Below are 20,413 nucleotides of genomic sequence, written 5' to 3' on the forward strand. Positions count from 1 at the left end.
GGCCCTGGGTATGTGTTCCATTGCCCTCTGCAGCGTTTCTGGCCTATGCCCAAATCACTGCCACTCAGACACCCCAAGGCAATGAGGCCTCAATACCCAAAACCCAACAGACAGCCGTATCCCAGAGGACTGGCTATATCTCCATCTCGCCCATCTATCTCTCCGAAGACCCTAGGGTCACTTGCTTTTTTACTGGGACCCCATGGCCTGAGGCCAGCATGCACCTGGCTGAGCACAACTCTGAGAAGACTCAGCCAGAGTGAGAAGAAGGCTTCTGTCTCCAGGACCTTCCTTGGCCAGGCCACTAAGTAACGGTGAGGAGACAGTTTGGTTTCCTGCTGGAAGCTGGCCTGGTCTTTCTGCCTCTGATCCTCTAAGAACACCAGAGGCCCTGGCTTGGCAGGAATGAAGGCCTATAGGTGCAGGGCTGGGCATGACTCACCCACCTCCAGCCCAGCTCTTCCCATCTGGAGGGTGCTTATGTCAAACAGCAGAGTGAAAGGCTGGGAGAAGCAGAAGGTGAGAGCCCAGGACACTTGGGTCCTAGTCTTGGCTTTCTAAGCAGATCTATGCTTCGGTTTCCCTTTGGGGAGCATTACTAATGAGGAGGAGGAGGCAGGAGGTGAAAGTGAGGCACCCCTTCCCTATCCACCCTGCCTCTGCATGTCTCAGCACCAGCCCCAGGGGTGCTGGCAAGGAATGTGGCAGCTTGAGTACTTATCCTGCCCTAGAAACACAGAACATGGAGTCCTGGCCACACATTCTTCTTCTTCAGAGCCACCTTCGGTTGGGCCTGAGTAATGCAGACAGATCTAGAGCAAGGACACACCATACTTCATGAGCTGCCCACGTTCTCATCTCAGCTCCTCCTGTAACCCTACCTTGCAGGAGTTGCACCAGCCAACTCATGGGCAAGAATGTGGAGTTCCATTTACACCACCCATGCTGATGTGTAAGCTGTGAAAACCACTGCTCTCCCACGAGAGGGAAGAAGAGTGAACATCGGGGCCCCACCTCAGGAAAACAAGGCACTAAAAGCTGCTGATCTCACTGGAAGCTGAGCACTTCCTCTAAGCACTTTCATTACAGCCTTTCCCCATGTGAGCCTGCCCATGGCCTGAGCACCACGTGGGTTCCTGCAAACTGGACGCTCTGTGCAAAGAGCTCCCAGCACTTTATGCTCATTATCTTTATGGTTCTCCCACCAGCCACTTCCCAGGAAGAATCAGAGCAGAGTTCGTGGGATTCGAGAGCTGAGGCAGTGGGGAGGGTACAGGGCTGTAAGAAACTCCACTGTGCTATCGCTTCTTTGCCTTTTGGCTAAGATCAAGTGGAAGCTCCTCTGTGCCACTAGACACCCGCATTTTACCGGGGTGAACATCCTGTTAAATATGTGAAATACCATGGGCAGCTGGGTGTGGGGGGAGGAAACTCCTCAAAGCCCCAAGCACTACTTGAAGTGGGCTGGGGAGGGCTGACCTGCCTTCCCAGCCTAGAAGGATGGCCTAGGCTGGCCACAGAGGAAGAGGGTATCCTCTGAAGAAGAAAAAACCATGCTTCCCCCATCGAGGCAGGAAACAGATGGCTTCCACGTAGACGGGAGACTCCAGGAATAATACTTCCCATTGAAAAGTTTCCAAAGCCCTCCCACCCATCTGGAGAAGGTGTTTTCATGTGTAGCTATCAGGTAGAGAAGCTGAGGGCAGAGTGCCAGCCAATAGAGGCACTTGGTCCAGGCTCTCTGCTCTTTAAGTCTGGTTCTCATTCATAACCCAGGGGGCCTCTCTGAAGCCTGACCCTGTCTCTGCTAGCTGGGAGGTATGCATACCACCAGCTTCCTGGGACATGGGGCCCTGGCCTTCTTTCTGGAGAAGGGGACCCCAGCAACAGAACTGAACATGTGGTTCCCCTCCAGTAGGGTGGATCCTCTCCTCTCTGGCATTGTACTGTCACCCCATAAGCAGCTGGTTTCTCTCTGGTTTACTGGAAACCCCATCCCTTCCCACAGGTCACCCCAGCAGCTCCTGGTGGTTATCATGCAGTCCAAGGCTCCTGCGAAGCCAGCAGGGGCCAGCTTCAGGGGCGCTGTGCTCAGGGGGTATCTGAAAAGGAGCAACTCATGGGCCAGGCATATGGCAACTGCTTTCACTTGGAGTACACGGAGGGCAGGTGGGGGGGCTGGCCCGAACCCCCCATTGGAGATGCTGTCAGGGAGATACTGAAGTCCCTTTACCTGTGGATCCCCACTCCCTGGCTCTGCTCACAGCTGCTGGCACTAGGGCAGAGGGATGTCTGCTTTTGGCTCCAATAGGCCCATAGAAATTGTGTATCCCCCGTGGGGGCATGGTGGGAATGTAACCAAAAGACTTCATTTCCCCTCTTCAAGCTGCTTCCTTCCCAAGTAACTAGAAAACATATCTTAAAGGTGGAGAAAATGCTGTTGCTGTCCCCTGTCACCAACCTCCTCCACACCTGTCAGGAGGCCCTTGCAGCCTCAGCTTCTCAGCGCTGGGACTGTGGGTGTGAGAAGATGGGAAGAGGCCCCTCCAGTCTGCCCTTTGGTGGCTGGGGAGTCAGGAGACCTGCATGGAGGTAAGAGACCTGGAGAACTCACTCCACCCTCCATGCCTCAGTTTCCTCATCTGGCTCCGGCTCTAATCTATTATCTCTCTCTCCTTGCCTCAGTTTCCCTCCAGGGAAGGGCATCTGTCCCAGGGAGAAGAACAAGTGAATTACTTCTAAGGGCAAAGTTCACTTCTAAGGGCACTAGATGGAACATAGCCCATTTCTCCTAGGGACAGGGGCCGGAGAGAGAATGAGGATGAGATGATAACAGAGCGGTGCTAAGTGATGGACCCTCTTCAGGAAAGCACATCTTCCCGGAGCGCTGCGGGAGTTGAAGGAGAAAGTTCATCTCCTCGTCCCCCTCAGCATGGGCCTTCCTCCCCTCAAAGCCAACTCTCATTCTTTCCTTGAACCCACAAGAGCAGCACAGGCTCACACCCCCTCTGCTCAGGTGAGTGTTTTCATGAGCAATTTTCTCCTGTCCCCAGACAATCTAATTCCTGCTCACACTTATGACACCCTGGAGCCCCATGCAGAAGTTGCAGCTCCTTCTGTTCTCAGGGATGAGGAAATGGGGTGCTGGGGTTGGGGAAGGACCAGGGGTCTACAGAGGAAGAAGGGCCCCTGCCCCTCCAGAGAGCATTCAATGAAGGCAGTGCCTGGAGGCCAGCTCTGTAGGGCCTGCTCAGTGACCTTGGTCAAGCCCCAGCACCCCTGGGTCTCAGTTTCCCCAGGAGCTTCATCCAAACACAATGTTTCTCTCTCAAGGCCAGGGCGAGTAGGGAGGCGAGAGCCTTTCTTTGGAAGCACATGGGGAAAAGGTGGCATTGTTCCTCTGGGGGCCCAGGAGCCCAGCCCGCCCAGCAGCAGCGCAGCAGTGACGTTGTCGTAACCCATAACGGCAGAGCAGGCTGCCCCCTCTCTTCCCAGCCTAGAGAGTGGGCGGCAGAGCCCCGGGAAATCCCTGGGTGGGAGTGAGGGTGGCCCAGAGCGGTAACTCCCACCTGGCTGTCAGGCAGGAGGCTGGGGACCCCCGGGCAAGCCTCCTATCCACCTCCATCCCCCCACCCAGTGAAGACCTGTCTACTAAAGCCACGCCCTCCCGGGTGGGCTGCTCAGGCCACCCTTTCCTGGGTACCAGCTAGAGACAGCCAGCGTGGCAAGGGACTGTGGCGCAGTCTCCCCTACCCCCATCCCTCCTAATGCAAGCTCTCAGAAAGCAGAGAAACAAGCAATCCTTCCCCGCCCCCTCCCCGTGCGGGACCTGCATGCTGCGCCCCTTCTCCCAGCCCGACCAGCCCGGCCACTGCACCCGCGTCGAGTGCTCACCACATCTGCGTCCTCAGCACTCGGCCCCAGCCCCAGGCTCGGCGCTCAGGCTGTGGTGACAGGCTCCACGCTCCCCACCTGGGAGGAGACTGCCAGCGGGTCCTCCTCCTCGCCGGCCGGGCTAAGCCAGCCCCACGTGGCAAGGGACTGTCAGCAAATTCCCCTCTGCATCACCGTGGGAGAGGCATCCCGGCACCTTCCGAGCAGGGGCCAACCTTGGCCCCGCCCCAAAGCTGCTCTGACCCGCCGGGGAACCCAGGCTGGAGGATGCTACGCGAAGACCCGGGCTCCGCCTAAGAGACCCTGCAGCTAACCAGGAACCATCTGCAAATTACTATCTCAAACGCACAAGGCTGCCGGTCCCTGGCTCCAGCTTGCTCCAGCTCCCCTGATGCATTGGGCCTTGGCAGCTCCTTTGCCACCTCCCCTGCCCTCTCTCAGGCACGTCCCCTTTCCCAGTCTTCTTAGTCCCATCAGCCAGAAGCAAGAAAAGCCACCCCACTCCCACAAAGGTAGTGCTCTGCCCCACCCAAAGACCAGGTCCTGGCACCAGCCCAGTGGCTGGTACCCAGCTGCCACCCAGGCCGCTTCTTCCCCAGCAAAGGAGCAATCTACAATTGGCCACAGCCCTACCTGGGAGGCCCAGGGGAGTGAGCTGGGCCATTTCCGGTTTGCAGTGGGCCACACTCCTGCAGGTCTCAGAGTTTCATCAAAGCCCTGGCCACTCTGCTACTGACCCTGGTGTTGACCCTGAGGACAGGTGCCAGTGTTTGCAACCCCCAAAGATCAGTGTGCAAAACAAGGGGCAGTAGTAAACAGCCTCTCCCTCCCAGGCAGGGGCCTAGGCACATTTATGTCATAGTCATTATCGGGCACTTGCAGTACAGTAGCTAACTGGGGAGGAGCCGCCGCCCAACCCTCTCTGAAGGTGACTCCCTTTCACCAGTTAGGGCTGTTAGCAATATGATAAGAAGGCCATAGAGGAAGCCATGTGAACACAAGGTCATGAGGTGCCAGAGCAGGGGGTCAAAGGCTGGTTATGCTTTCATGGGTTGATTTCCCCATAACCAGCAGCACAGCACCCCCCTCCCACACAACCCCGCCAAGCTGGCACACCCTGGTCATCTCCCTCTTTCCTTGACCCCCTGGTTCTCATGACCCAACTCCCCCATGAAGACCCAAGGGTGAGCCACATAGACAGATTCTGCCGAAGTCTATTCATTATGCACTCACTCACCCACTCATTCTTTTATTTTTTTCATTCATAGGACAGGAAGGCTTTGACCATCTCTTCTGCAGTGGCAGCAGGGCATCAGGGTCTAGGTTCTAGCCCCAGCTCAGTGGCTATCACGCTGTGCAACCTTGGGTAGCTCACTTGACCTCTCTTTGTTTTTCCCTCTCATCTGTAATTCTGAGAGGGCTGGACCAGCTGGGGTCTCAGACCCCTCTGCCGTGACACTTTTATTCTCCTCTTCCAGGATAAAGGCTGGCCGGTACAAAGACAAACCAGATCAATATGAGTAGTGCTGGGAACGCTAGCTGCCTGTGTTCAGTCCTAGCTGGGCCACCTAAATGTGGAACTTAACCTCTCTGTGCTTCATTTCTTTTTTTTTTTTTTTTTTTGCTTATGGAAAATGGGGGAAACAACAGTCATAAACTTAAAGGGTGATTATGAGGATTAAATGAAATACTGTATACAAAATAAATGCTCTGCAAATATTCATTGTTGTTGATGTAGTTATACTATTCATAGTCTGGTGGGACAGCATAAATTCTCAACAAAAGCAGTTTGTCTTTTCCTTCTCTGCTTCATCATCACAGAAGCTGTTGTTAAGCCTGTACCCAAACCACTCCAGCTCCTAGAGGAAAAACCTGATAAGCATCAAGGACATGCCATAAAGAGAGGTCAGGCACCGTGGCTCACACCTGTAATCCCAGCATCTTGGGAGGCCGAGGCGGGCAGATGACTTGAGGTCAGGAGTTTGAGACCAGCCTGGCCAACATGATAAAACCCTGTCTCTACTAAAAATACAAAAATTAGGCGGCGTGGTGGCAGGCACCTGTAATCCCAGTTACTTGGGAGGCTGAGGCAGAAGAATCGCTGGAACCCAGGAGGCAGAGGTTGCAGCGAGCTGAGATGGCACCATTGCACTCCAGCCTGGGTGACAGAGCAAGACTCCATCTCAAAAAGAAAAAAAAAAAAAAAAGAGAGACAGAGAGAGAGAGATGAGACAGAAGCCAGGTGCGGTGGCTCACACCTATAATCCCAGCTCCTCAGGAGGCTGAGGCAGGAGGATTTCTTGGGTCCAGGAGGCTGAGACCAGCCTGGCCAATATACAGAGATCTACATCAGAAAGGAGAGGGAAGGGAGGGGAGGAGAGTAGACGGGGGATGGGAAGAAAAGGGAGGAGAACCCAAACCCGTGGAGATGCCAGGTGGGCTGTGGTGGTGAAAGAGGTGACCCCAATGTCCCAACCAACCACCTAGATGCGTGTCAGGCTTGTAGAAGGTTCTCAATAAAGGTGTATGGGGATGAATAACTGAGGCTTTCAAAAGAAAGGCCCTTTGGGCCTGTGACACTGAAAACACTGATCACACTCTCATTTGTGCCTTTGGCCTGAGTTGTCAAAACTGAAATATTATGCCTGTTATTGTCTTCATGACTGCATTGTTAACCTCCAATGTCTTGTCTAGGAACATAATCCAGAACAATATAAAAGAAACAAAAGGACTCTTGAGTATCCCTCACAGGTGGAACTGTCAAAGTCAGCGGTTTTTTCTGCAGATCACCTTGTGTCTTCAGTTGGAGCTCACCTTCATTTACTCCACACAAAATTTCAACAGATCCAGAGTGGCAGAGACGGCTAAGAACCCCCTACACCTTTTCTTTCCCTCTTCCTTTTTACAGTAGCGCTCCCAAGGTTAAAACCTGGATATATGACTTCCCTACGACAGACCACATATCCCAGAACCCCTTGCAGCCACGTGGCACTATGAACGAAGTCCTAGCCAGTAAGATGTGAGTGGAAGTAATAGGTTTCATTTTGGGGCCACATCCTGAAAAGGAAGCTGGCTGTTCTCTACTCTTTCCCCTTTGTGAAAACTGGGATGTGGATAGGAGGTGGAGGGGAGGGCAGCCTTGATGATGCTGACCAGGACACCTCCCTGGAGATGGCCAAGCATCAAGGCAGGAAGAACCTGAGTCACAAGATGACCTGGAGAAGTACCCAGCTGACCCCCTTGCATTTTTCCACAGAGAGCAATGAAGTCACTATTGTCTGGTCTCTGTTGCAGCAGCTGAACCAATAGCCTAAAGGATAAGCCTACTTCCTGATTTTCAAACCCACAGCAGATGAGCAGGAGCGTGTTAGAAGGAGAACGGACTAATAAGAAAGCAAGTACAGTGAAAAGGGCAAAAGTCAAGAGCAAGAGAAGAGAGAACAATGATTAAAAAACAACAACGTAGGAGTCTGGAGTCATTTAGCATAAGGTTATTCCAACAGGCCTTGAAGGCATCATTGTATCACAAGGTAATTGGGGAAATGTGCTCAGAACAACCATCCTGCATCACTAGAAGAAGTCATTGACCAAATATTTTATTTTAAAGGAAAGCACCTGTATATTTAGAAAGTATTTCCAATCAAAAGTGGTAAAAATGAGGCCGGGCATGGCGGCTCATGCCTATAATCCCAGCACTTTGGGAGGCCGAGGCGGGTGGATCATGAGGTCAAGAGATCGAGACCATCCTGGTCAACATGGTGAAACCCTGCCTCTACTAAAAATACAAAAATTAGCCGGGCATGGTGGCGCTCGCCTGTAGTCCCAGCTACTCAGGAGGCTGAGGCAGGAGAATTGCTTGAACCCAGGAGGCGGAGGTTGCAGTGAGCCGAGATCGTGCCATTGCACTACAGCGTGGGTAACAAGAGTGAAACTCCGCCTCAAAAAAAAAAAAAAAGTGGTTAAAATGGAATAAAGTTTGTGTATTAGGGGTAGAAACCTTCAACATCTGGAAAACCCAGTCATCCAAAATGATATCTTTCCTCAATGGTCAGAAATCAGATTCATTTATATTTACCGTCTGCCTCATTAGATTATAAATCCTTTTAAGATCAGATTATGTCTCCTTTTTCTTTTAATTTTTAATATGGAGCACAGTGCCTTGACTCAATAAATACTCTCTGATGGCTTTGGGGATGAAGTCTATGTTACCTTGGGTCACAGAGCCTAGGAAGTTCCCACTAGCTGATTTGAAACACAGTGCCTCCTCGATTTAGGGCGATGGCGTTACATCCTGACAGACCCATCATAAACAGAGAATAACATAAGTTGAAAATGCATGTAATCCGTTTGACTGTGTCCCCACTCAAATATCTTGAATTGTAGTTCACATAATCCCCATATGTCATGGGAGGGACCTGGTGGGAGGTAACTGAACCATGCTGTTCTTGTGATAATGACAGACTTCTCATGAGACCTGATGGTTTTATAAGGAGCATTTTCCCCTTTTGCTCAGCACTTCTTTTCCTGCTGCCATATGAAGAAGGATGTGTTTGCTTCCCCTTCTGCCATGATTGTAAGTTTCCTGACGCCTCCCCAGCCATGCTGAACTGTGAGTCAATTAAACCTCTTTTCTTTTCCTTTTTCTTTTTTTAAGACAGAGTCTCACTCTGTCACCAGGATGGAGTGCAGTGGCATAATCTCTATTCACTGCAACCTCCACCTGCTGGGTTCAAGAGATTCCCCTGCCTCAGCCTCCAGGAGTAGCTAAGACTACAGGCACCTGTCACCATGCTGGGCTAATTTTTTGTAGCTAAGCAGAGATGGAGTTTCACCATGATGGCTAGGATGGTCTCGATCTCCCAATCTCATGATCCACCCACCTTGGCCTCCCAAACTGCTGGGATTACAGGCATGAGCCACCACACCACCTGGCCTAAACCTCTTTTCTTTATCAATTAACAAGTCTCGAGTATATCTTTATTAGCAGCATGAGGACAGACTAACACACCACCTAATCTACCAAACATCATAGCTTAACCTAACCTGCCTTAAATGTCCTCAGAATGCTGACGTTAACCTAAAATTGGGCAAAATCCTCTAACACAAAGCCTATTGTATAATAAAATGTCGTGTTAGATGGCATTGTGTCAGATGATTTTATTTACTGAATACTGAAATTGAAAAACATAGTAGTTAGATGGATACTTAAAAGTATGATTTCTGCTGGATGCATATTGCTTTTGCACCGTCTTAAAGTCAAAAAATTGTAAGTAGAATCGTTGTAAGTTGGACTGCCTGTATTGATCAGTGAAATTGCCTGAGATCTTAAACCAGCCCAGTTAACAACTGCAGGGGCACAGCCCTCATAGTTTTGAGCCTATAGTGGCCCTGGGAACTTGCCTCTGTTATTTAGAAATAATTTTATCATAAACGCTTGATCTCACAAAGACCTACACACACAAGAATGCACATTGTAGACTTGTAATTGCAAAAACAACAATAACAACAACAAAAAACCTCACAACTGTGCACAGCCTACACAAATGTACGTGGCTTTTCTGTGGTACCCAGGTGAGATGTTCAGGAAAATTCAAAATGAGAGAGAAAAGGCAGGAAGCGAGAGCCACACACCAGTGTCCCTGTCACCCCAAGGCCTGGTGCTGGGTGAGGCTGCTAGGCAGAGGGTAAGCAGGGGGCCATGGTCTTGGAGATGATGGGAGTCAGACCACAGATTTTACTACAGGACCCAGAATAGAAACATATACCACTGACAGGGACAGTATTTTCAAGGCAGAACCAAGACACTGTTCGTACTTTAAGTGGCAAGCCATATAGTCTATGGAACCCCTGATCCCAAGAGCCAAATAAAAACTCTCTAAGAAAGTGGATTCATTTTGGGAGCTCAGGCTTCTATCACATGCTCTAATCTGCCTTTCCAGACAGAAGAAAATTTGATTTTTTTGTGCAGAAAGTAGCGGGGAAATGTACTGGAATGGAAAATCATTTTTCAGTGTCCTCTGCCTAACCAGACACAGGGTTGTGGATTTCTAGAGAGAAGACGACCTCAGGCTTAGGTCTAGACACACAGCACTGTCCGTACTTGGAAGCTGGTGTTCCCCAGTGGAGGAGTCAGGCCCTATGATCACTCAGCCCTGCCACGCAGAGAATCCAGGCCTCCCTTCTTCTGGGGCAACCCTGGCCCCTCTGCCCTCTCTTACCCCCGCCTCAGGCCAGGCCCCACTCACCAAGGCCCCACCAAGTGGGTAGTCTTAGCCAGCAGCAATCTCTTCTGCTTCTCCCCTGGAAGAAGAGAAATTCACAACTGGTAGGAGGTCATTGTTATTCATCGCTAACAGCCTCTATCACTTAATGATATTGGAAACTTCTGGGTGGGTGAGGTCAGAAGCAGGTGTTGATGACATCACAAAAGAAACACTGTTGTGCTGGAACTCTGTGATCCTGTTATCATTTCTTTACCCAGAGTTGAGCTCAGCTGAGCATTTTCAGACATATCTGGGGGTTGAAGGCTGCACAGCCTCCCCTCAATTCTAACTTGAGCCTGGCTGATGCCCTGCAGTATTAGATCCTTAAAGAATACATGGGTCCTGCCGGGCATGCTGGCTCATGCCTGTAATCCTAGCACTTTAGGAGGCCGAGGCAGGCGGATCATAAGCTCAAGAGATTGAGACCACTGTGGCCAACATGGTGAAACGCTGTCTCTACTAAAAATACAAAAATTAGCTTGGCAGGGTGGCGCACACCTGTAATCCCAGCTACTCGGGAGGCTGAGGCTGGAGAATCGCTTGAACCTGGGAGGTGGAGGTTGCAGTGAGCCGAGATCGCGTCACTGCACTCCAGCCTGGTGACAAAGCAAGACTCCATCTAAAAGAAAAAAAAATATGGGTTCTTGCATTGATATTTTATTGAGGCTATAAAACTCCCTTGCTCCCCCAAGCTATTCATGAGGCAGAAATATGGGTTTCTTCTGGGTGACAAACTGAAGATCTCCTCTTCAGGGCCTCACGTCCAGACTCTTGAAATCAGCTCTGTTATACTCCTTCCCCTGGGAATTGGAGTCTGTTTTCAGTAATGAACCTTTTCTTTGTTGTATAAGCTTTATTACCTTGTGAAATATAATACACAGAGAAGCATAGACCATACACAAATGAGCACTAGAATGAATAATCATAAAGCAAACACTTGTGTAGAGACACTATTTAAGTCGAGGAATAGAACATTATCACCACAAGTTTCCCTATATTGTTTCTCAGCCCACCCCTTCCTCTGCCAGTCCCTCCCTGCACAGAGAGCCCTATCCTGAATTCAGCGGCAATCTTTCCTTGCATTGCTTTGTACTTTTACCACCTGATTATTCATTCTTAATATAGCTTGGTCTGTATTTTAAGTGTACATTGATAGAATTATAGTATAAATATACTTTCATGTTGGGTTGTTAAAATTCAATCTTTTTTTTTTTGAGATGAAGTTTTACTCTTGTCACCCAGGCTGGAGTGCAATGGCACAATCTTGGCTCACTGCAACCTTCACCTCCCAGTTTCAAGTGATTCTCTTGCCTCAGCCTCCCAGGTAGCTGGGATTACAGGCATGTGCCAGCATGCCTGGCTAATTTTTTTTATTTTTAGTAGAGATGAGGTTTCACCATATTGGCCAGGCTGGTCTCGAACTCCTGATCTCAGGTAATCCACCCGCCTCAGCCTCCCAAAGTGCTGGGATTACAGCCGTGAGCCACCATTCCCGGCCTCAACGTTGTATTTTTAAGATTCATCCACATTGTGGTATGCAGTTGGAGCTCACTCATTGTCATTGTTCTTTTGTTTGTGCCATAAATTAATTAATCCTGGTTTGTTTGGCATTTGTTTTTATTTCCAGTTTTTTATGAGTGAGTGCTATGATTTGAATGTTTTTGTCTCTTCCAAAATTAATTAATTGAAAAATATAGGCTGGGTGCGGTGGCTCACTCCTCTAATTCCAGCACTTTGAGAGGCTGAGGCCAGCAGATTGCTTGAACCTAGGAGTTTGAGATCAGCCTGAGCAACATAGTGAGACTCCATCTGTAAAAAAATACAAAAATTAGCTGGGCCTGGTGGCATGGGCCTGGTGGCATACGCCTGTGACCCCAGCTACTCTGGAAGCTGAGGTGAAAGGACTGCTTGAGCCTGGTCGGCGGAAGTTGCATGAGCCAAGATCATGCCACTGAACTCCAGCCTGGGTGACAGAGTGAGACCCTGTCTCAAAAAAAAAAAAAAAAAAAAAGAAAGAACGTGAATACAGGGATGGGAGCATCACTGGCGTCTGTTGGTAGGGACTAGGGGAGGGACAGTGGGGGGTAGGAAGTTGAGGGATAACATGGGGAGAAATGCCAGATATAGGTGACAGGGATGGAGGCAGCAAACCACATTGCCATGTAGGTACCTATGCAACAATCCTGCATGTTCTGCACGTGTACCCCAAAACCTAAAGTGCAATAAAATATAAAAAAAAAGAAAGAAAAGGAAAAAGAAAAAGATGATAAAGCAGGGAATCATTTTAAACGGTTCCAGAGCATAGAAATAGAAATAAAATGTCCATATTATTTTATACGAAGCCCACATAACACTGAAACAATACACAACAATGATTTCACACAAAAAATTATTTCTTAAAAATTTTTTTGGTTGATGGGGTCTTAAGATGGCTGCTGGGCGGCTGCTTCCTGACAGCAGGAAAGATGTGGGGTGGGCTGCTACCTCCTGGCCTAAATGAAAGCGATGCCGAGTCAGACTCTGAGATGAAGCTGCATTGGAGGACTCTGGACTCAACTTACAGGAAGATAAAGAGGATGGGAACACCGGAAAAGCAGAGATCATAGATTTCTCAACAGATGAACTCGAAACCGAAACAGAGTCACAGGTGAATGCCTAAGAAGAGTGTCCTTCTGGAATTCCCTTAGGTATGTGGAATTGAACAGTCCTCAAACGCAACCCAGTGGAAGGAGCTTACTCAGCATTTTTGAGTCAATGATAGGTTTGACGCTCCCCTCCAATCCCTCTATTAAAAGGAAAAATGTTGAGAAGGCCCCGAAAAAGAAGACAGACCAGGCTGTGGAGGAGTGGAACATTGAGGACGCTGGGGAACCACTAGCTATTTGGGAGCTTGGTGTAAAAATTGCCAAAGCAGTTGCCTGCCACAACTTCGTAAAAGCCAAAAAAGTAGGCTAAAAATTCACAGGCTGCCCAAAAAAAGGAGAAACTCACATGGGGGTTTGAAGCAAAGAGGAGATGGGAAACCAAAAGCAACATGGGATACGTGTAACCTGCCAGAGTGCTTTAAGACATTCGTAGGCTCAGATGCTCAATTTACCAAGAACGTTTTCCTGCCTGTGTTAAATATATCAGAAAATTGATAGCACTAGAAAAAAAATAAGCATAAAATTTGGGAGTTTGATGATCAGCTCTTTTCAATCTTCCTCTAAGGACTTTGTCCTATTGAAGCGAATACAATGAAGCATTCTGTTATTTGTATAAGAAATGTAAAAAAAATATAGAAAAAAGGATAGGATTTTATTCATTTATTTGTATAAACCCACAGTATAAAATCAGTTTTGCTGCTTTTCATTCATTTGGTTTAGCATAGCCAATGAGCTTCTTGTACTTTCTTTTCTTTTCTTCCTTTTTTTTTTTTTTTTTTTTTTTTNTTTGAGACCGAGTCTTGATCACTGTGTCACCCAGGCGAGAATGAATTAGCATGGTCTTGGGTAACTGCAACCACTATCTCCTGGGTTCAAGAGATTCTCATGCCTCAGCCTCCTGAGTAGCTGGGATTACAGGCAGGCGCCACCATGCCTGCCTAATTTCTCTTTGTATGTTTAGTGGAGACGGGGTTTTGTCATGTTGGTTAGGCTGGGCCTGGCCTCATATGATCCACCTGCCTTGGCCTCCCTGAGTGCTGGGATTACAGGCATGAGTGATCGTGCCGGCCTTGTACTTTCTTATCTGTACGCGTAAAACTACACGTTTATTGGAACTGTGTTTTTAACATTGATAATTGTCTATACTGGGTTAGTTGTAAGTGCCAAAATGTCTCAATTGATACTGTTTTTACAAATGACTTGACCTTAATGTCATGAAAGTAGTTACTGATTTTTAAATTGAAGGCAGTAGACTTGATATTTCAGAATTGCATAGTAAAAGCAATTTACTAATTTTTGTGTGCTTTCAGATAAACTATTACAATAAAGAAAGGGGCAGAATGTTAAAAAAATTATTTTTCCATCATGGTTACTGCCTGAGCAAGTTGGAGCTGTGGGTGAGGGTTCCCTGGAATAGGGACAGGTTGCTTCCAGATGGTTCTGATACACCTCATTCTGCAGCCCTCCTTTTCATACTCCAGCCCCATAAGAAACATATGGTATGGAAGTAGTACTAAGAAAACTTCCTCTCCTCTTCTTTAGACTTGCTTCCTCACTTTTTTTTTTAAAGCAAAGGGTATTATTTATTTATTTGTTTATTTATTTTGAGACGGAGTCTTGCTCTTGTCACCCAAGCTGGAGTGCAATGGCACGATCTCAACTCACTGCAACCTCTGCCTCCTGGGTTCAAGTGATTCTCCTGCCTCAGCCTCCTGAGTAGCTGGGATTATAGGTGCCTGCCACCACATCCAGCTAGTTTTTGTATTTTTATTAGAGACAGGGTTTCGCCATGTTGGCCAGGCTGGTCTCGAACTCCTGACCTTGTGATCCGCCCGCCTCAGCCCCCTAAAGTGCTGGGATTGCAGGAATGAGCCACTGTGCCAGGCCAAGACCCTCTCTTTATGATCTCATTTAACCTTTATTACCTCCTTATAGGCCCTGTCTCCAAATACAATAATGTTGTGGGTTAGTATATGAATTTGGGAGGGACACAATTCAGTTGAAAACGGGCATCTATGAAAAACCCACGGCTCACATCATACTTAATAATGAAAGATTGAAAGCCTTTCCTGTACAATCAGGAACAAGATTAGGATGTTAGCTCTTGTCACTTCTATTCAACAATACATTGGCAATTCTATCTAGGGCAATTAGTCAATAAATAAAAGACAGTCAGATTGGAAAGAGAAAGTAAAACTATCTCTATTTGCAGATCACATACTCTTGTCTATTGAAACCCTAAAAGAATTTACAGGAAAAGACTATTAGAGCTAATAAACAAGTTTAGTGAAGTTTTAGTGTACAAAGATGAGTTGTATTTCCATATACTAGCAATGAACAATCTAAAAATAAAATTAAGAAGTTCATTAATAGCAGCATTGAAAAACATAAAATAATTGTGAATAAATTTCACCAAGTAAGTATAAGATTTGTACACTTAAAACTACTGTTGAAAAAAATTTTTAAACTGAAATAAATAAAAGACTTCCCATATTCATGAAGTGGAAGACTTTCTTTTTTCACACAAGGTCTCTCTCTGTTGCCTAAGCTGGAGTGCAGTGGCTCAGTCATGTCTCACTTCAGCCTCAACCTCCTGAGCTCAATCAAGTGACCCTTCTACCTCAGCCTCCCAAGTAGCTGGGACCAGAGGCACACACCACCACGCCTGGCTAATTTTTACATTTTTTGTAGAGATGTGGCTTCATCATGTTGCCCAGTCTGGATCTTAATGTTTTTAAGATGACAGTACTCCTCAAAATGATCTACAGATTCGGTGCAATATTGATCAGAATTCTAGCTGACTTCTTTGTAGATATGGACAAGCTAATTTTAAAATTTATATGGAATTACAAAACACCTGAATCCTGATCACAGTCTTGAAAAAACAACAACAACCACAACGTTGAAGGACTGACACTTCTCAATTTCAAAATTTACCACAAAGCTTCAGTAATTGAAACAATGTGATACTGGTGTAATCTCAATTCCGTTTCTATATGAAACAGAATTGAGAACCCAGAAATAAACCCATACGTCTATGGTCAGTTAGTTTTCAACAAAGGTACCAAGATAATTTGATGGTGGAAAGAATGGTCTTCTCAACAAATAGTCCTGAAATAATTCAATACCCACATGCAAAATAATTTGGATCCCCTACTTCATACCATATAAAAAAATTAGAACATGTCAGAGTCCTAAATGTAAGAGACCTAAAACCATGAAACTTTTAGAAGGAAACATAGGTGTAAATCTTTGTGACTTTGAATTAGACAAGGTTTCTTAAATATGACACCAGAAATACAGGAAATGAAAGAAAGATGGATATATTGAATTTCATCCAAATTTAAAACTTTTTTGCATCAAAGAACACTGTCAGAAAAGACAACCCACAGAATGGAATAGAATATTTGGAAATTCACATATTAGATACGGGCTTTAAAATATATATATATATATGTATATATTAAAACTCTTACAATTCAGTAATAAAAAGACAACTTGATTTTTAAAAACAAGCAAAGGACTTGAATAGATATTTCCCTAAAGAAGATATATAAGTGGCTAATGAGCACACGAAGAGATGCTCAGCATCATTAGTCATTAGGGAAATGGAAATCAAAACCACAGTGAGATGCCACTTCACACCCTCTAGGATGGATACAAAATGGAAAATAACAGGTGTTGATGAGGGTGTAAAGAAATTGGAACCTTCATACATTGGTGACAGGAATGTAAAATGGTGCAGCCACTGTAGAAAATAGTTTCATGGTCCTCCAATGATTTAAATATAGAGTTACATATGTCCCAGCAATTTCACTCCTAGGTATATATGCAAGAAAATCGAAAACATGTTCAAAAAAAATTTGCACATGAATGTTCATAGCAACATTATTCATAACAGCCAAAAAGTAGAAACAACCCAAATGTCTATTGATGAATGAATGAATAAAGAAAATGTGATATATCTATACAATGAACTATTCAGCCATAAAAAGAATGAAGTACTGATATGTTCTACAACATGAATGAATCTTGAAAATATTATTCTAAGTGAAAGAGGCCAGATACAACAGGCCCTATATTGTATGATTCTGTCTATACAAAATGTCCAGAATAGGTACAACCACAGAGAGAGAAAGCAGGTTACTCACTGGCAAGTGCTGGGGTGTTGGGTGGTGCTCATGGTGGTGGTGATAGTGATGGAGGACTGAAGTGACTGCTTCTTGGGTACAGGGTTTTCTTTTTGGGGTGATGAAAGTGTTCTGTAATTATTGGTGATGGTTGCACAACTCCGTGAGTACACACAAAAAAACCCCTACTGAATTGTATTTTTTTAAAGCGGTTTAAATTTTATGTTAATTATGTCTTTAAAAAACACCTAGAGTGTATTTCTGTGTTTATGGGAGATTGAGATCCAATTTCATTTTTTACCTGCAGCCCTTCATCATCATTTATTGAAAATATTGTCCATCCCTGACTACTCTGCAGCGCCACCTCTGCCATAAGTCAATATGGGCTCCCTGACACCACTTCTCCTGTCCCTCAAAGATGCCCCTTTGGTCCTTGCATGCTCCTCCGCATCCTAGAACATCCTAACTGGGTCTTGGTGGAGTGGGCAGGAACAGTGGCTGTAGACACCCATGGGTCATCTGTTAAGTCTGACGCCTCTAAGCTGGCACTACCTGCTTTTGAGCATATACAGGTATTATCCTGACTTTATTGCAAGCATAATATTAGTTGTAGGAAAATACAGCTAACTACTAAATGCCCTTTAGGCTACAGTGAGATGACTTTGTCCTCGCCTTCAGTTCCCCTTTGGCCGAGCAATACTTAATATTCTCAGCTCTGCCCACCACTTCCTTTCAGATCTTTCTATCCTGAGTAGGAATCCTGCCTCTCTCTGATGCCTGACACTGTGATGAGCTGGAAAGCCAGCTACCTCTTTGCCCCAGCGATCTCCTCACTAGCCTTGCCCCTTTCCAAATCACTTCCAAATAACAACAGTAATTGCTAACATTTGTTACACCTCACACACACTAACCTGTCTATCTACATGGATAGAGAGATACCTTGTAGTGTCCGGGGGCGTTGGCTCATGCCTGTAATCCCAGCAATTTGGGAGGCCAAGATGGGTGGATCATGAGGTCAGGAGTTCGACACCAGCCTGTCCAACATGGTGAAACCCTGTCTCTACTAAAAACACAAAGATTAGCTGGGTATGGTGTCGGGTGCCTGTAATCCCAGCTACTCAGGAGGCTGAGGCAGGAGAATCGCTTGAACCTGGAAGGTGGAGGTTGCAGTGAGCCGAGATGGCACCATTGCACTTCAGCCTGGGTGACAGGGCAAGATTCCGTCTCAAGAAAAAAAAAAAGAGAGATCTTGTAATATCTACTACAAAGGTAGATATAATTATTATAGTTCCCAATTAATCTTCAAAATATCACAGGTAAGGGAGATTTCACTATTATAAGTTGTAACACTTTACAGATGAGGACACTGAGGTTCAGTAACATGGCTGAGACCCCATGAGCAGGAAGAGGCTTGGCGAAGCCCGGGACCGTCTTTCTCGCTCTAGATGCTGTATTTCTTGTGGATGGTCAGAACTGCCTGGCCAACCCAGAGAAGAGTGAGAAAGAATAAATCATTATTGACTTAAGCCATTGGTTTTTTGGGTAGTTTGTTACACAGCAATATATACCTGAGGCAGATGCGGAATATTAGATTGTAGATGAATATTTTCAACACGAAGATGTGTTTACAATACATTGTTAAGTGACAAAGGGGAGGCTACAAGAGAATGCGTGTAACATGAGTTCACTGTTGCAAAAAGCAAAAGCAGATGATCTGAATCTATTCCATTCCTGTTTGGGGAGAGTGCGTGTTTAGATGTTGAGGGATGCTTGTATTTGCATGTGGGAGGGGAAGAAGAGAAACCCCTGCCCCCCATTCCTAGCCTTGCTTGGCTGAGGGACATGGGGTGGGGGGCAGTCATCCTATAATTGCACATGATTTCTTTTGTTAATTTTTAGAAATAGGGTCTTGCTCTGTCGCTCAGGCTGGAGTGCAACGGCTCAATTATAACTCACTGCAGCCTGGAACTCCCGGGCTTAAGCAATCCTCCTGCCTCAACCTACCAAGTAGTTGGAACTACAGGCTACACACCACTACACCTGGCTAATGTTTTATTTTGATTTTTTGTAGAGACAGAGTCTCACTATGTTGCCCAGGCCAGTCTCGAACTCTTGGCCTTAAGCAGTCCTCTGCTTTGGGCTCCCAAAGTGCTGGGTTTACAGGTGTGAGCCACTGTGCCTAGCCAAATGTGATATTTAACTTTTATATTATCTTATTTTTTTGAGACAGGGTCTCACTCTGTTGCCTAGGCTGGAGTGCAATGGCACAATCATGGCTCACTGCAGCCTCGACCTCCTGGGCTCAAGAGACCTTCCCACCTCAGCCTGTAGCAGGGACTACAGGTGCGTGCCACTACACCTGGTAAATTTTTGTATTTTGTGTAGAGATGGGGTTTCACCATGTTGCCCAGGCTGGTCTCAAACTCCTAAGTTTAAGTGATCCACTGACCTTTGCCTCCCAAAGTGCTGGAATTACAGGTGTGAGCCAACTGTGCCTGGCCTTAACTTTTTTTTTTTTGGAGACAGAGTCTCACACTGTCTCCCAGACTAGAGTGCAGTGGCGCAATCTCGGCTTACTGCAACTTCCGCCTCTGGGATTCAAGCAATTCTCCTGCCTCAGCCCCCTGAGTAGCTGGGATTACAGGTGCCCGCCACCACACCCAGCTAATATTTCTATTTTTAGTAGACACGGGGTTTCACCATGTTGGCCAGGCTGGTCTTGAACTCCCGACCTCAGGTGATCCACCCGCCTCGGCCTCACAATGTGCTGGGATTACAGGCATGAGCTACTGTGCCCCTGGCCTTAACTTTTAAATTGAATTAGACTAACCTGGATTTTTAATAACTGAAAGTGACCAGAAAGCTAGGAATCTGCCAGGAATATTGTTCAGGGTGAGAAGCGGAGATTTGACAACGCATGGCTGAAGGCTGTGGTTACAGACAAAGCGAAAGTGTTTCTTGTTTGAATCCTGTTAAATTCAGATTTTTCCATAAGCCAGGTTCATGTGAATAGAAATAAATCCAGAAGCGATTAAAGCGGGGCATTAGGCACCAGGTGGGGGGATTTTGTACTAAGACAAAAAGTGGCTTTTAATGAAAGGAGATGTGCTACCCTCATCCAGCCCATCCCTTGAGTCTCTGTCCCCTCTGGACAGCGGGCAGCTCCTACCCACTGGCACACAGCCTCACTCATGCCTGTTCCGGGCAGCTCAGGGACCAGTCTCATAAATGTCTGTTACATCAAAACAGCACTGCAGAGCCAGGAAAGCTTCTGAGCTCCCCTGGAGAAGCCAGGTGGGGGTGATTTGCAGGGACCTGCTGCCAGCAGGCTGGTAAGGATGAGGGTGGGGTTGGAGAGGGCCAGAGAGGATGCCCAACTCATCCTTGTGTCGTTTGGGGAAATACCTCAGTCCTGGGCCAGTCCTCCCACCCGGGAGGGTTGGTCACCCCGGCAGCAGGATTGGGGCTGACAGAGGAGAAG

General features: G+C 46.7%; 2 protein-coding genes and 1 pseudogene across 6 annotated transcripts in view; 2 read left to right on the plus strand and 1 right to left on the minus strand.

The window, feature by feature from the left end:
* TMEM63C (transmembrane protein 63C) overlaps positions 1-4,546 on the minus strand; it is a 79,707-nt gene extending 75,161 nt beyond the window's left edge. For 2 of the 4 annotated variants that reach the window (XM_017528558.2, XM_017528557.2), the window contains exon 1: positions 3,895-4,169. The gene's annotated coding sequence lies outside the window, so the exon portion shown is untranslated. Of the gene's footprint in view, positions 1-3,894; positions 4,170-4,527 lie in introns of those variants that run through there. The other 2 variants (XM_037738502.1, XM_017528561.2) reach the window with 2 other exon arrangements.
* Positions 4,547-8,407: 3,861 nt separating this feature from the next.
* The window catches only part of ZDHHC22 (zinc finger DHHC-type palmitoyltransferase 22), a 40,261-nt gene continuing 28,255 nt past the window's right edge, over positions 8,408-20,413 (plus strand). The window contains exon 1 of one of the 2 annotated variants that reach the window (XM_017528566.1): positions 8,408-8,467. The gene's annotated coding sequence lies outside the window, so the exon portion shown is untranslated. Of the gene's footprint in view, positions 8,504-20,413 lie in introns of both variants that reach the window. The other variant, XM_017528567.2, reaches the window with a different exon arrangement.
* LOC119471252 lies at positions 12,623-13,343 on the plus strand (annotated as a pseudogene).

The sequence above is a fragment of the Cebus imitator genome, unplaced genomic scaffold (assembly GCF_001604975.1).
Source record: "Cebus imitator isolate Cc_AM_T3 unplaced genomic scaffold, Cebus_imitator-1.0 Scaffold54, whole genome shotgun sequence".
Taxonomy (NCBI): Eukaryota; Metazoa; Chordata; class Mammalia; order Primates; family Cebidae; genus Cebus; species Cebus imitator.